This window comes from Rattus norvegicus, chromosome 12 (genome assembly GCF_021556685.1).
Source record: "Rattus norvegicus strain SHRSP/BbbUtx chromosome 12, alternate assembly SHRSP_T2T, whole genome shotgun sequence".
Taxonomy (NCBI): Eukaryota; Metazoa; Chordata; class Mammalia; order Rodentia; family Muridae; genus Rattus; species Rattus norvegicus.
This window is the reverse complement of record NC_141545.1, coordinates 22,680,614-22,694,700: the sequence shown is the minus strand read 5'-3', so window position 1 is coordinate 22,694,700 and position 14,087 is coordinate 22,680,614. Positions and strand designations below refer to the sequence as shown.

Sequence of the window (14,087 nt, the reverse complement as noted above, 5' to 3'; positions counted from 1 at the left end):
CGGAGCTGGGGACCGAACCCAGGGCCTTGCACTTGCTAGGCAAGCGCTCTACCACTGAGCTAAATCCCCAACCCTGTGTGCTTCGTTTTTAACACTAGAATTGGATGTATCCTCTCTCTTTTTAAGTTTATTGGCTTATAATTGACGTGATTTACGCATATTTTTGTTTACTGGAATGCTTACATTCATAACACCAGCACCGTAGCCAGCAGAATTAGCATACCCATGACCCCATTGTGGGTTTTTTTTTTTAAGATTTATTTATTTAATGAATTTGAGTATACTGTAGCTGTCTTCAGATACACCAGAAGAGGGCATCGAATCCCATTACAGATGGTTGTGAACCACTATGTGGTTGCTGGAGTGAACTTAGGACCTCTGGAAGAGCAGTCAGCACTCTTAACCATTGAGCCATCTCTCTACCCCCCACCCCCACCCCCATTGTATTTTACAGTGTCCTTATCAAACCTTCCTTTTTATGTTTCTACCCATCATATTTTATGTAATAAACATTTCTTTGAACAAAAGAAAAAATACAACAAACAGAAAAATTATATAGCTTTGTGAAATATCACAAGGAACATGTAATTACTACCACCTGTGTTAAAAATAATGCCTTTCGTAACAGGGAAAGTGTTTTGAATGGGTTAATTGAGCAGACCACCAGCTCCCACCACTTGAAAGCTAACTACAGATAGCATCTGTGGCTTATGCTACAAGGCCGCCCACTTTGCTTTAACCCATTGTGCTGATTTACAAAGTTCATGTAACCACTTCTACCTAAATGCCTATCGCCAAGCCACAGCCACTAAATTTTGACTCCGAATCAAGTACTTTTTATTCTCTCTACAGTGTAGACAGTCCTATGCACTAAGCCCACACATTACCTGATTGCCCCTGCTCCTTTGGTCACTTCAGAGTTTGGGGAGTTGTGGGCCTATGGACACGGACATGTCTGAAGAGGGCCCAAGTCCCAAGCCACCACTCAGACAAGAGCCTTGGTCCTAGAACCACACCACAAAGGGGCAGAAGCCAGGGGATTAATAGACAGCTGTGAAACTGGGCTTCAGACAAGTAGAGGCCCAGGTGATAATGCTAGTTATGCAGGTTTCAGTGGCTTATACATCTGCACTTCTGGACTTCCTGGCCCGAATTCACTATGTCCTGCTTTCAGGTTTCTTGTTATCCTCCCTATGACTGCCATATAGGTTACAGTAGGTTACATGATATTGGTTACATGATATTGCACAGCCAATGAACTTTACAAGACCATAGCATGTATTTGTCACAACTATAACACAGTCACACATATTCATGTACTTTATCCCAGTAGCTCCTCTTACCCCCACCCCTTTTCCTGTGGCAAAGCACCTGATTGGGCAGTTCAAATATCCCCATTTCTGTAGCATAAATGGAGGAAAGAAAGTCAGTCTACAGGCAGATCCATCTTCCTTTTGTGGACAAGTATCTCCTGCCAGCCACATTTCCATTTATGCAGAACCTGATCCTTGTAACAAAGTTGAGCATAGCCAGGATCTTCCCACGGCTCCTTCTGAACAGGATTTGAATGTGTGCAGAGAATTTCATACTTGGTACTGTCGCATAATTGTTATAATGTGTATTAGCCAGGGTTCTCTAGAGTCACAGAAGTTATAGAATGCCTCTATATATTAAGGGAAGTTATTGGAATGACCTACAGTGTGCAGTCCAACTAACCCAACAATGGGCAGTTGTAGATGGGAAATCCAAGAACCTAGTAGTTGCTCGGTCCCACGAGGCTAGGTGTTTCAGCCGAGCTTCTGCATAAGCTGGAATCCTGAAAAAGTAGGTTCCAACAGATGTGCTGGCAAGTAAGTGCAAGCTGGTGGAGAAGAAGGAAGCCTTCCTTCTTCCATTGTTCTTATGTAGGCCTCCAGCAGAAGGAAAGGTGTACACCACCATGCCTGGACCTAAGCTATTCTTTACTTGGAACTTGCTCTGTCCCAGGATGGCCTTGAACTCAGAGATCTGCTTGCCTCTGTCTCCTGATATTAAAGGTGTGTGTCACCTTACCTGGACATAAGCTTTTCATGGCCACTAGGTTTCAAGATACAGATCAAAATCCTGTGTCTTCTAGCTTTAAGATCTGGGTCACAGATGTGCCCTCTATTTCTGAATTGTAGTTCATTCCAGATGTGGTCACGTTGACAATTGGGAATAGCCATCACATAACATTGGTTTGAGAGTTTTGTGTTAATATTATCTTATAGAGTTACCATAATATTGTATGTGTGTGTTATTGACTAAAATGCAATGTAGCACACAACAATACCTTTGATTAGCAGAGGAAAGTATTAAAATATGCTACAAGCATGTCTTTGTAGCCTTTACTGCAGCCATCACTCAACACACAATAACTGTGAAACCCAGCATCTTTCTTCCCTTCTTCTAATTTATCTCATGCAAGCCTGATTACTGGTGAGTTTTAACAAGGAGTCAAAATGAATGGATTATGCAAAAACAAATGTCACAACCTTATCCACACTAATTCAATCCAAGCTAAAAGCTATTTCCAACCAGAGGTGCTATTAGGCTATTGCAGATCTGTTTGTGATTCTTGATCGCTTGCTTACTTGATGGGATGTAGAAGACAAACCTCTGGGTATGTCTGTGAGGGCCTTTATCTGAGAGAGAGGTTTAAACTGAGATCAGAAGATACACCCTGGAGGTGAGTGTCACTATGTTATAGGCTGAGGTCCTGTACTGAATCGAAAAGGAGAAAGTGAGTACAAACATCTATTTTTCCTGGGCTTCCTGGCTGTGGATGTGGTATGACTATCTCGCACTGTGAAATAAACTTGTGTTCTTAAGCTGATTTGTCAGATATCTTATTGTAGTAATGAAACAATAACCATGACAAAATGCATAACAGCAGTGGGACCACCATTTCCAGAAATACACATGTTCAGGTATGCGGCTATTGCATGCTCCAAACAGGTTGTGATAGAAATGTTGAAGAAGAATTGTAGACTTGGAAAGTCCTAGACTCCTATAAGCAGAGCTCAGTGCGCCATCTGGGTGCTAAGAGAAATGTGGACTATGGAGATGTAGCTCATGGGGTTTCGGAGGGGAACAAGGATTCTGTCCAGAATTGGGTTGGAGGTCATTCATGTTACATCCTCACCAAAGAATTTAGCTTTAGTCCATGTAGTGAGAACTTGCATGAATCCTGCTTCAAGAGTAATGGACCACATTAGTAAGATGGCTCAGTAGGTAAAGACACTTGCTGAAAAGTCTGATGGCCTAAATATGATCCCTGGGGCCCACATGATAGAAGAAGGGACCAACTTCCCCCGCTTGTCTTCTGACATCCACATGTATACAAGGCCCATGCACACCCTTTCTTCTTGCAGATAACTGCATAAAATAAATGTAATAAAAAAATTAAATGATGGATTAATTTGTTTTGTGAGGTAATTTTCAACACTTGAAAATAGCATTCAGACTATCTCACTAGATAACTAGTGATCTAGGAGAAAGGTTAGCAAGTCAAACAAGAGAGATGTGAAAAAATGTGCCCCAAGGTGCTAACTTAAAACCCTCATGTAGATCCCTGGAATAGAATAGAGGACCTAGAAGTAAACGCACATGGCCTCGGGCACCTAATCTTTGATAATGATTACAAAAATAAAATCAATGTTTAAGAAAACTTTAACAAAAAAAGGGGAGGGGATTGGGGATTTAGCTCAGTGGTAGAATGCTTGCCTAGCAAGCGCAAGGCCCTGGGTTCAGTCCCCAGCTCCGGGAAAAAAAAAAGAAAGAAAGAAAGAAAACTTTAACAAATGGTACTGGGAAAACTCTCCACACATATGTAGAAAAATAAAACTATATCTATAACCTCATCCTGTGTCAGCCCCCGCAAAATTAATTATGAACGAAATGAGAAACACTTGAAGATATAGGCATAGAGACAGACACTGTGAAAATGACTGATTGCTCAGAAAATAAAAGCCAAGAATTTGCAAGAAGGCTTCAAAAAAATTCTTAACTCTACAACAAAAGAAACAATTGTGGAAGTAAGACACAGCCTACAAATAAAATAAGCCCCTGTTTAACTATACAGCTGACAAGTTTAATGTCTAGACCATATAAAGGACACAGAGCCAGTGAGATGGTCCAGGAGATTAAGGTGCTCACCCAAAAGCCCGATGACCCAAGTTTAAACCTACATAAAAATGAAAGGAAGGAGTCAAGTCCGCAAAACTGTTCTCTGATCTCCACACATGGACCATGGTGCCCACATGTGCATTCCTGTCCTAAGTACCCACAAAGAAAAAAAGATGTAATTTAAGGCTGTCCTCTACTAAATAGCCAATACAAAGTCAACAGACCTGCATGAGACTCAGAAAAACAGCAACTACAACAAAAATAAGAGACAGATAGAAAATGCTAAACAATAACTGGGCAAATGAAGTGGACAGTTCTCGGTGGCACAGCTAAGTAGGCTTCTTCTCTCCCTTGTTGATGCAGATATAGAACGAATTAAAGGTAGATAAAGGCGGGTTTATTAGGAAGAAACTCTCCGGTGAATTCACTGATCTCACAGGTGAAGGTGAGTGAAGTCAGAAGTCAGGGATAAAGCAAGAGGCTTTTGTAGAGTTTACGTGAGGAGTGATGACGTTTATGCCAGCTAGGATCTGGGATTGTGTCCATACATGGACAAAGGGGCACTCTTAGCCAGAAATAAACAGATGTGGAGTGATGACATGTTAGCCCAGAGCTTTTTCAAGTGGGTCAGGGGTTAGAGGAAGGAGGGTAAATGGGATTTCCTAGCTTGTGTGAAGGATGACCAGGGGTTCTAGCCTAATGGTCTTTCATCCCAGAACTTGGGATGCAGAAGAAGATAGATCAAGTGAGTTCAAGGCCAACCTGGCCTACATAGTGAGTTTCAGGACAGCCATAGAAAATCTCTATCTCAGAAAAAAAATGTTCTTGAAAGAAGAAATACAGGTCAGTAAATATATAAAGACTATTAAACATCCTTAAGCCACTAGGAAAGTGTGGTGAGATTCTATCTCACACAAGTTAGACTACCATTAAGAGAACAAATAAATGCTGGGGAAGATGAGAGTGCAAGGTACAATAGTGATGGGAATGCAAATTACCCCAGCCAGTCTCCCAAAGTCAATGTTCTTTGACCCAGATATATCACTACCGGATATATATCCAAAAATACTAGTGTGTCTGCTTATTGAAGTGTTATTTAAACTAGACAACTTACAGGATTAGCCTAGATTTCAAACAGATGATTGGAAAAAATGTTTTTTTATTCAAACACAACAAAATTAAGATTTTTTTTTTAGGAAAATGGGTATAACTGGAGATCATCATATGAAATAAGTTAGACTCAGACAAATACCATATTTTCTCACTGTATAGCCTAAACTCTATGGAGATACAGAATCATGTATGCACTTAATAACATGAAATTAAGCAAGACTGTAGAAATAGATTAGTGGAGGAGGGAGAAAACGGATGGCAGGATGCATGTGATCAAATTATGTATATCACATTAAGATGTCTTTGTGAAACCTATTACCATGCATAATGAATATACATCAACATTTCTAATTAAAGTAATTTAAATATTTGCATTTATTTACATAATGGTTGTCTTAGTCACTGTTTTATTGTTGCGAAGAGACACCATGACCAAGGTAATTCTTATAAAAGAAAGCATTTAATTGGAGCTTGCTTACAGTTTCAGAGAGTAAATCTGTTATCATCATGGAAAAAATGGTGACATGAAGTCAGGCATGGGGATGGAGAACAACTGAGAGTTCTACATGAGGTTTGGAAGCAGCAAGAAGACCAAGCCTAACTTGGGCTTTTGAAGCATCAAAGCCTATCCCCAGTAACACACTTCCTACAACAAGGTCACACCTACTCCTTCTCAAGAAGTGGCACTCCCCGATGACTCTGTATTCAAATATAAGCCTGTGGGGCCATTCTTATTCAAAACAACACAGTGGTTGTGCCCAAGGACACAAAAACATCCAACAGTACATATGTGGAGGTCATACAAGAGTCAATTCTCATCTTTCAGCTTGTGAGTTCTGGGCATTAAACTAAAAGAGCCAGACTTGGGATCAATCTAAGGCCAGTGGGAATATTTCATCACAAACCTCCAAGCACAAAGATCCCTCCCGTCCAGGAAGGGTAGAGCTAGTTTAGTTCTTGGAACAACTACAAGCCAAACTGTCAAACAAAGTCACCTGTAACTCCCAACCAACCCCTTCAGAAAGTCCCGGATGGTTCACTGATCACTAGTCAGTTTGAAGATCACTTTGCTTCATCTCTAGTACCCTGCCTAGTTACTATTGTTTGAATTCTGCCCTTCTTGTTTGAAATCTGCCCTTATCAAAGGTAAATAACTCCCTGTTAGAATCTGTTGAGGGTCATCTCCCTCTCAAAGTGGGGCAACCCCAGTGTGCTGGAACAATAAACTGTATGCTTTTACATCGATCACCACCTCGGTGAGTCTCATCCAAGGGGTCCAACTTGAACCTCACATTTGGTGCATTAGCCAGGAAGTTTGCCTCTTGTGGGAGACCCACAGGAGGTTGGTGAATCAGAGGAAATGACTTGAGCAGGTACTGCAGTTGTCTGCGTCTCTGTATTTTTTGTGTGTGTGTTTGTGTGTCTGCTATGCTTTCAGTTTGTGCTTGCAAGCAACAGGAAGGCTTGGAGAGCCACAGTAACTGGGGTGGGGAAAAATTCCGCTTTTGATTGGTCTTATAGACTCCGAATCCAGTGTGAACTGGCCAAGTCACTAGGTAATCTGTCTGTTCCACTCGTAGAAGGAGCAAGTGGTCTGACTATGTGTTAATTGTTCTTCTTTGTGTTCTTGGACTTGGACTGAAGAAATATTTGGACATGGGACAGAAACTTTCTACCACCCCTCTGGGTCTGGTCCTGGAGCATTGGGATGAGATCCAGAGATGCGCACACAATTTGTCAGTAGACATAAAGAAAGAGAAACTCCAGACCCTGTGAATGTCTGAATGGCCAGCTTTTGGGGTCAGTTGACCCCAGGGAGGGACATTCGATCTCCCCATAACCATAGCAGCCAAACATAAGATCCTGGAACTTGGATCCAGATCTGCCAGTCACGAGGATCAGGTCCCCTATATAATTGTCTGGAAAGAGCTTATAACTGGTCCCCCCCACCCCCCAGCTTGGGTCTGCCCTTTTCTTCCTAGCAGGGCTCTGACTTTCAAGACTCAGTCTGAGCTGCTAGCTGGCTCAGGGAAGAAGACAAAAGTTCTTCAGGAATCTGGAACTGCACATCTCCATATCCACCCACTCTTGCCCCTAGTGCACCGTGGGAGCCCCAAGCAGAGGCTGAGTCTCTACTGGCCCCGGCCCCAGAGTCCCTTTACCTGTGCCCCCCAGAAGAGGACACAGGCCCTGCCATGGGGACACAAAGCTGTAGACCTGTGTCACGAGCCTGACACCACCATGGCCCTCCCCCTGCAAGCCTTTGGGCCTACAGATGTAACAGGGAATCAGGCTGTGCAGTACTGGCCCTTTTCTTCCTCTGATCTCTATAACTGGAAAACTCAGCACCCACCCTTTTCAGATAACCTCAAGGGCCTCATTAATCTAATAGAGGTGTGTAGGGATGTGGGGGTTCGAGAAAAGAAGAGTGCAAGAGAATACATAAAATTGTATACTAGTAAAACTAAGCCAAAATATTGGAATTCTTAAGAGAATCATTGTGTGCAGTGAAAAGGAACAGAAAGCTAGCAGAACTACTGAGTTAAGGGTTAACTTGATTCTTTCTGGACACTGCCTGGCAGCTTCACCCATGTCATTTATCATTAGAGCTTCACAGAAAAATGCAAGTAGCTGACCTCGGAGCTCTGAGCTCTGAGGTATAAGTCAAAACTTAGAGTTTAAATAATGATGAGTTTGCAGTTATTATTATTTTGGCTATAGGCCTGGGAATAGAGGAAGCTTGAAACTTTGGGGAACAATGTCTTTTTGTCTATCTGCTTTTGGATGTACTTTTGCCTGTCTATGTTAATGGGACATGGTTTTCTAATCCTGGCATAGAGGCCATTCATCATGCCTCCTCTATACTTTGTAGAGGTAGGTGTTTCGTGACTGCCTTAATTCTAGGTATCACTGCTCTGATTGGTATAATTTCTTCTTTTGCCACCATTTCTTTGGTTAAGGAAGTCCACACTGCTCATCAGGTGCACCAGCTGTCTAAGAATGTTAGTATTGTTCTCTTGATTCAAGAAAAGAAAGATGGAGGGTTTGAGAACAGGTTGAATGCCCTAGAAGAGGCAATTCTTTATATGAGACAGGAAATTCAAAATATTAAGGTCAGATTATCAGTACAGTATCATTTTTTGTTTAGATGTATTTGTGTTACTCCCCTGCCTTATAATGAGTCCACTCATGAATGGGGAAGTATTCAAAAGCATATTAGAGGCTTGTGGGTTCATTCATCCACAGCTATGAATATTGATGCTTTGCCCCATGAAATTTCAGATATTAGTAATTCCCACCTTGGTTCTGCTTCTTTGGAGGAAGTAGCTATTGCCTTTGCACCCTCTGTGGATTCCTTTGTGCAACATGTGAATTGGAGATCATTTTTACAGAATGCTGCCCTTGCTGTTGGACTTTTCTTGCTTTCTTTATTATTTTTCCAGTTGCCATCTCCTTAATTCGACGCTCACTTAACTGTGCATGTCCGCACCATACAACTTCTTAAACAAAAGGGGGAGATACTGGGGACAGCATACCATGACAGGGACTGGCAGCAGTAGGCTGGGATGGAGACATCTCAGAAGCCTTGTAATGTAGGGTGGCATCTGGGACCCTGCAAAGCAGGAGACACATTCCTCCAGGGGACCCAGCATATGAAATAAGAGGCGGCCTGCAGTAGGCCAGGACAGAGACATCTCAGTAGCCCACAGCAGCTCTTTGTAAAAACAGGTTGTTCCCATCTCTCCTAACCTTAGCCCTGGACAACGGCTGTATAGATTTCATTTGTGTGTGACTGCTTTTCAATTGGCCTTGGTGTACATAAATTATCCCACTATATCTGACTTTCCTACTCCTTTCTCCTTCTGCTCTGGTGAATTCTGTGAAACTAGATATGCCCTGATGTAATGATTCTTAAACAACTGGAAATTGTGGCATAGGGGCACAGCATAGCACAGTCCTAATGGCCCAGTTGCATGCTCTGTGTTCTCATCTTGGAAACAATGTAATGACTGCATGATGGTCGTCCCAGATTAATGTTTGACTTTCAAAGAAAGTTTGAAGAAATTATTAGAAAATGAATTAGAGTCATCAGTGAGACCCAAAGAAATGGCCATCATCACCAAAACCGCTGGAACCACCTCTTCTGATGATTCAGTCAGCGCATACAATACCCCCCCCCATACTTTAGGGAATCTGTGTATTGTTAGTCCCCAGGCTAACATACCACCCTTTTGAGGAAATGCTAGATAGATGGGAGACCACCGAGTCAAAAGAGAGCCTGTAGCTATGACTGTGTCTTTACTACTAGGGCTGGGTCTGGGTGCAGTAGGTGTGATCACTGGGACCACCTCCTTAGTACTCCAGGGACAGAGATATCAAGAACTTAGGATAGCTATAGATGCAGATATTGAAAGAATTGAGACTTCCATCTCGCATTTACAAGAGTCATTGACCTCTCTCTCTCCCTCTTTCTGAGGTGGTCTTGCAGTGTCGATGCAGTCTAGTCCTCTTGTTCCTCCAGCAAGGAGGTCTCAGTGCAGTCCTCTAGAAAGAATGCTGTTTTTACATAGACTACTCAGGAGTAGTTAAAGATTTCATGGCCAAAATCAGAGAAGGACTTGCTAAGAGAAAAAGGGAAAGATAACAGGTCCAAGGATGATTCGAGTCTTTGTTTAATAGCTCCTCCTGGTTTCCCACCTTTCTTTCCACCTTGCTAGGACCCTTTTACTTCTGACTTTTGGCCTCTACATTTTAAACCACTTAGTAGCTTTTGTAAGAGAACAAATAAATACAGTCCAATTAATGACCTTAAGGCAACAATATACACAGCTGGAAGCAGGGCATCAAGAGTATGAGCTAGAGGACTCTAAGCCTCAAGACTGAAGCTATGCTCAAAGAAAAGAGTGCAATGAAAGAGCCAGACTTGGGGTCAACCCAAGGCCAGTGGGAAAATGTCATCACAAACCTCCAAGCACAAAGACCCTCCCTTCCAGGAAGGGTAGAGCTAGTTTAGTTCCTGTAACGAGTACAAGGCAAACTGTCAAACAAAGCCACCTGTGACTCCCAACCAACCCCTTCAGAAAGTCCTGGATGGTCCACTGACCACTGGTCAGTTTGAAGGTCACTTTGTTCCATCAATAGTACCCTGCCTAGTTACTATTGTTTGAATTCCGCCCTTATCAAAGGTATAAAACTCCCTGTTAGAGTCTACTGAAGGTCATCTCCCTCTCGAAGTGGTGCGACCCCAGCCTGCTGGAACAATAAACCTCCTCTTGGTTTTGTATCAATCACCACCTCCATGAGCCTCATTCAAAGTGTCCTGGTAGAGGTCCAACTCGAACCTCACAGAACTACAATAGTGACATGGAGGCAGGTGCCTTTATTCACTAAACCATCTCCACAGCCAACTGTCATTGCTCCAGAGGTGGTGGAACCTGAAAGAATGGAGCCAAAGAATAAGGCAGACAAAAGTCTCATTCAATCTCTACCTTTATTTAGAGCATCAGAAAATTTATACTCTGAGGGTTAAGAAAGGTCCTATGAGTAAAGCTCATATGAGTTCAGGCCATAAACATTCTGAATAATAATAGCAAGTGCAGTGGGTAATTTGAAGCAAGTCCACGCCTATATTCTACAGCTTGGGCTCCATGTTTAGGTACCAAAACACTGTTGCAAAGACAGATCTCTGACATCAAGGAGAAGATGAGATGATTTGTTTTAGAGCAAGATATGAGTGACCATGTCCTGTGAACACATAAATGTCCCCATGTAGTAACAGTTCTTTGTAGCTTTTCCTACATGAACACTTTAAAACACATGGTAGAAACGTCCTGTAGGCAGGTTTTCACAAAGCAGATAAATCTCCATTGTGACCCTCGGGTGTTTGTCTGATGACATTCTAAGCCTTTGTTTTGGTACAGCATAAGAAGGAAGAGGGTTAAGGGAGGTTGTCATTCTCCGTGACACTCATGGACTCCTCAGGAGTAGACATTCACAATGTCAGGGTCCATATTTGAGTCCCTTCTTTCTGACTCCTTTGACTCCTTTGTAAGCCAAGAGTTCTTGGTAAGAGACCATGAAGGCTTGTGTGCATGGCATCTCTGACCATTTTTTCTCTCATAAAGTTAAGTCTAATTTTACTACAAAGTAAGTAAGGCTGCCACTAAACAGCCATTGCTCTAGTTTATCTGATTTATATTGTATCCAGGCTATTTTGTAGAAAAATAAATAAAGATGCTTTTTCTCTTCAGCTTATCTTGGTTTTGGTAGTTAAATATAACAAAATGGAGGCATAGAAGGAGTGTTTTAATAGAGATCTAAGAACAAGGAGAATAGAAGTCATTGAATTTTTTTAACTATATATACTTTTAGAGACTCAGCCTTAGTGTGTCAGACCTCTCTGGATCTTGGAGGACACATGAACCTTTTCCTGTTATGTCCCATCTCCAAACATGACAGACTGTCCTTAGAAGTGCCAGATGTGATTGTGAGCTGTCATACAAGTGCTGGGAACCAAACCCAAGTCCTCTGGAAGAGCTGCCAGTACTTTTATCTGCTGAACAATCTCTCTAGCTCAATGCATTAATTTTAAATGCCATAAGGTTTCCTTCTTGCCACATAAGTGTCCTCTCAAAGGCATTTATGTCTGTTACTGTTATAATCATAGCACTGACCACTGAGCTCAGCCCACAGGGGTTCTCCAATGTGTTCTGGAATGTATGCATTCCACAATGGAAATGTATAAGAGCCCAGGCTGCTAAGTAGGCACTGGAAAAGCATACTTAAATGTTCTGGGAATACCTGAGGATCTATGGCTTCCCACCCCTCACTGTATTCATGTCAGAGGTTTGAGACCATGCTTCCACTTAGGACATTTGTATTTCTGGGATCCAATGTAATTCGAACATGTCCAGATGCCTTTGCTCCCAGAGCTTGGAGATTTGGCATACATCCCCTGAAATAAAATGTGTTAAAGTTGAGTTGCTCAGTGCATGGCAAAGTCCATCTTGGAGGAACTGGAGGGTCTGAGAGATGTCAATGTGATAGGCAGTGGGGAGGACTCAGGATATGCAGTATTCCCAGGCAAGCTGTCAGAGGCCTACTGACCCTCACTGCATTAACCCTCTGGGGAAGGCTATATCAAAGCTTAATTATAAGCTCAGCAATTAGTAGACTGTGCTAATGTATCTCTTTCAGATATAAACTGAGTCTTCTCTGCCCTGATTCCAGAGGTTGAAGCCAAACAGAGTACTTGTAAGCCCATACAAACCCATGAGTTTATTCTGTGGTCTAGGAAGACTCATACTTACCTAGACTAGAATGCCTCCCCCACCAGTATGAGATGAGTTAAAATCCACTCATTGGAGATTACAGAGAGAAGGTGTCATATGCATTTTCCAAATCTTCTTCTGGTGTTATTTATTAGAGTCATTTCTCAATGATATGGCACATTGCCCAAGCCAGAATTTATGCCCAGATGCGTCTGCCTCTGCTTTCCCCTCACATTTTATGGGGGGAGTCTTCACAGGTTCTGATTATACAAAAGTCTGTCAACTCATTCATGTCTTGGAGAAAGACTTGAAACACATGCGGGTGTTCATTCAGACTCCATGAATGGAGTAAAGATATATGGCATACAGTGTATTCATTGGGTTGTTTCCTCTCTTCATGTTTGATTTTATTTTTATGGTTACATTTAAATAGACTGTTATGTGGGAGTGGGGTGTGTGGTATATGCACATAAATGTCCAAGCATGCACATACATATATCGAGTCATAGGTAGACATTAGGTACCTTTCTCTATCATTTCTCATTTTGTTTTCCTGAGAGATGGTCTTCCATTGAACTAAATGCTCACTATTTCACCTGGGCTGGCTGGATAGCAAGTTCTCAGGATACACCAGTGTCCACTCCCCAGGACTGGGATTGCAGATATACAAAACCATGCCAGCTTTTTCAAGCTCAGATCCTCATGGTTGCATAGAAAATGCTTTTGACCCACTGAGCCCTCTTTGTGATCTCTGTCACTCTTTTTAAAGAGACTTTATTTTGTGTATAAGAGTATCTTAGATGGGGTTTTACTGCTGCAACAAAACACCATGACCAAAGCAACTTGAGGAGGAAAGGGTTTATTTATCTTTCGTGTTGTAGTCCATCATTGAAGGAAATCAGGACAGGAACTCAAGCTGGGCTGGAACCTGGAGGCAAGAGCTGATGCAAAGGGGATGAAAAGGTGCTGTTTACTGGCTTCATCAGCCTGCTTTCTTACACTCTTCATGACCACTAGCCCAAGGATGGCACTACCCACAGTGGGCTGGGCCCTTCCCCAACAATCACTAATTAAGAGGATGCCTTACAGGCCTGCCTACAACTGGATCTTACCAAGCTCTTTTCTTAATTGGGGATCCCTCCTCGTAGATAACTTTAGTTTGCGTGAAGTTGTCATAAAAGTATCCAGCACAATGCTTTGCCTGCATTGATTTATGTACACCGTGTGCGTGCCTGGTGCCCACAGAGATCAAAAGGTGTCAGCTCTCCCAGAACTGGAGTTGTCGATGGTTGTGAGCAGCCATGTAGGCACTGTGAGTTGAACCTGGGACTTCTGAAGGAGCAGCTGGTGTTCTTAAATGGCTAAAAGCCATCCCTCCAGTATATCCATTACTTTAATTCTATTTTTCAAAGGAATTTTAAAAAAAAAAAGCTTTTCATGTTTATTCATCTATGGACTTTATATTGTGATTCCTTGGGAAATTGTAACATTTTTTTGAATCCATGAATTAGTCAGGGGTGGGATATTTACAGTCAGTTTTCTTTGTCACGTAATACC

General features: G+C 42.2%; 1 protein-coding gene across 2 annotated transcripts in view; it reads left to right on the top strand.

Annotated features, from left to right (window-relative positions):
• Nucleotides 1-14,087, top strand: part of Znf846 (zinc finger protein 846) — a 32,995-nt gene that overhangs the window by 4,807 nt on the left and 14,101 nt on the right.